The sequence below is a fragment of the Mytilus edulis genome, chromosome 13 (assembly GCF_963676685.1).
Source record: "Mytilus edulis chromosome 13, xbMytEdul2.2, whole genome shotgun sequence".
NCBI lineage: Eukaryota > Metazoa > Mollusca > Bivalvia > Mytilida > Mytilidae > Mytilus > Mytilus edulis.
In genome coordinates this window covers 26,739,115-26,741,929 of record NC_092356.1, presented here as the reverse complement: position 1 = coordinate 26,741,929, position 2,815 = coordinate 26,739,115, and the positions used below count along the sequence as shown (strand labels likewise).

At 31.0% G+C, this 2,815-nt stretch overlaps 1 long non-coding RNA gene across 1 annotated transcript; it reads left to right on the top strand.

Annotated features, from left to right (window-relative positions):
* Positions 1 to 795: 795 nt before the first annotated feature.
* LOC139501108 (uncharacterized) lies at positions 796 to 2,478 on the top strand. Its single transcript, XR_011658462.1, has 2 exons — positions 796 to 896; positions 2,404 to 2,478. It is a non-coding gene; the product is annotated as an uncharacterized lncRNA (long non-coding RNA).
* The last annotated feature ends 337 nt before the right edge of the window (positions 2,479 to 2,815 follow it).

Here is a 2,815-nt window from a genome sequence, read left to right as displayed (position 1 = left end):
TTTCGTCCCTGAGGGTATCACCAGCCCAGTAGTCAGCACTTTGGTGTTGACATAAATATCAATTATATGGTTAGGATTTTCTTATCCCAGGCATAGATTACCTTAGCCGTATTTGGCACAACGTTTTGGAATTTTGGGTCGTCAATGCTCTTCACATTTGTACTTATTTGGCGTTGTAACTATTTTGATCTGAGCGTCACTGATGAGTCTTATGTAGACGAAACGCGCGTCTGGCGTATTAAACTATAATCTTGGTACCATTGATGACTTTTAGCTATCTACAAAACCAGATTTAATCCACCATTTTCTTCTTAACAAAATGGGAATATGACAGTTGTTATCCATTCGTTCGATGTGTTTGAGCTTTTGATTTTGCACTTTGATTTCGAACTTTCCGTTTTGAATTTTCCTCTGAGTTAAGTATTTTTGTGATTTCACTTTTTACTCTGTCACAGCTGCTGGTCCGGATCATTGTGAAGTTCATACGGTACCATCTTATTTTGTTTGTGTTAAATTCATTCATTCTTCTTATTGATTTTTGTTACTTATAGGATATAAAATTGAATATAAAAGTTTTGGGTTTTTTGTGATTTGGCTTTTTATCCTGTCACAACACCTGGTGAGATTCATTATGAAGTTCATACCGTACCAACATGTTTTGTTTATGGTAATTCATTATATTTAATCATTGGTGAACTACTGTCGCTTAAGATCTTTTGATAAAATAATGAATTTTAAAAGGTATTTGTTTTGCCTTGTTTTGTTACTTGTATAATATAATATTGAATATTACAGTTGGTAATACATTGGAGTGTGTACTAGTTACAAAAGCCGGACCTTATACAATCGCACCACTTTGTGTGGCAAATGCAAGGCCACTCTGTGAAGCAAGATTGGTGAGTGAGACATCAGTATATACTTGTATACAACAGGGACGAGAAAGTTCGCCCATCTTACTTCAATTGCATATGCAAGTTCGTTATATAATTACAAGTTATACAATTGTTGTTTTCAAAGATTGTTTCTTAAGTAAGACGATAAGGTTATCGACTGTACCTTATTGTTTGACATATGTTGTAACGATTTCTATTTAAATCTAAACGCTAGCAAATATAGTTGGAGCTAGGGACAATATTCTTTAAATTATCATTATCTTTGCGTCAACAAATAACAGATATTTTTTTGAAAGGACTATTCTACTTTGCATTGACACGAGTGATCAAAATGCTTTTGACACCATACTGTACACAAAGTAGTCTATTTACAGTTTCTTATATGATGAGAGATTGCTAAAACAACGATTTATACAATCTCACTTAATTAATTTTTTCAAGAAAGACGGTCAAGCTTAATAAAAAAAAATGTTCACTTATATTTTAAACAATGTGTAATATATTACTTTTCAAGTACATAGAATAAAAAATACCTTGTCGTCAATCATCTCTGATATGATATCATTATATGTTTACATAATAAAATATACAGTTATTTTTTTGTATGATCAAAAACAGCTAATGGTCTATGTCACAAATGTTTGTAAAAATCGAAAAAACACTTTTCTAATTCTAACTGAAAAAGTCAAGAAACAATCATTCATTTAACTGTTATGAATAAAAAAAAAAAAAAGTTTTTCATTTTTATAAAATGTTGAGACGATCTTTGATAATGGATAAGAAACCAGTATACACACATTGTGTATTAATTCACAGCAAAATGACTTGGGTGTGAAGGTAAAGGTAATATCTTTCTTAGGTTAAGTATACTACCTTCCTTTCGAAATAGTCTAGTCCTATAGACAGACAGCTTGGTTATCTGTCTAAATAGTCTACTCTTAAAGGAGGGTAGTATACGTCACCTGATAATGCCTTCACGGTTCAGCTAGCAAGTAGCTAACCAAAGATATGACCTTAATTTACACACTCTAGACATTTTGCTGTAACTATAATGTAAGATTCCTTATTATGGATGTTTGAAATTTTGAGAGACCAATGAGATCTGTTTTTATAGCTATTCTTTATCGATCAGCAGAACAAGGTATTGCCTTGAAAATAAAAACTATTGCGATGTTTAGTTAATGCAGAAACACGTCTTAATGAGTAGTGCAATAATTATAACTCGTATCGCGATATCTGATACATAGACATGCTTTCATCCCTTCCTAACATTGTAATAATTCAAATGTTATTTTGTTTTCTATCATTAAAAAATCACAATAATCAATACTCGCAATATATATTATGAATTGACAGTATAATTTGAACCACTTAGGTTTATACTTTCTTTGTATGATACAACTCGTCAGACTATGCCAAATACAGAAATAAAGAAAGAAAAGATGGAGACGTTATTTATAACATTATACCGGATTTGTTTTATAATATAATCTTTATTTTATATTTGCAGGATAAGGTCAACTGTGTGTGTCCGTCGTAATCCACCAGGGAAATAATATTTATTCAATAAATCATCTTGTACATATTTTCTATTTTCTTTAAACATCTCAATGTTTTACCACCGTTACACTATTTTTGTTTATGAGGTATAAAGTCTTTCGTCGAAATAAGTATGATTTTGAATCAGTAGGCAGCATTTGATGTTTAAAAAAAATAAAAATAAATAAATATTACAATGTCATCTGCATTCTACAAATATCACCGAACATACATTGTTGAAAACAATAGACACCAAAGACAGTTTGTTGCGTCTTCATTAACTAGCGCCTTTAACAATGCTAATTTATGAACCTTGACATGTGAATTATTGAATTTCAAAGAGAGTCGAAATATACCAGAAGGACGTTCAAACTCATAAGTCG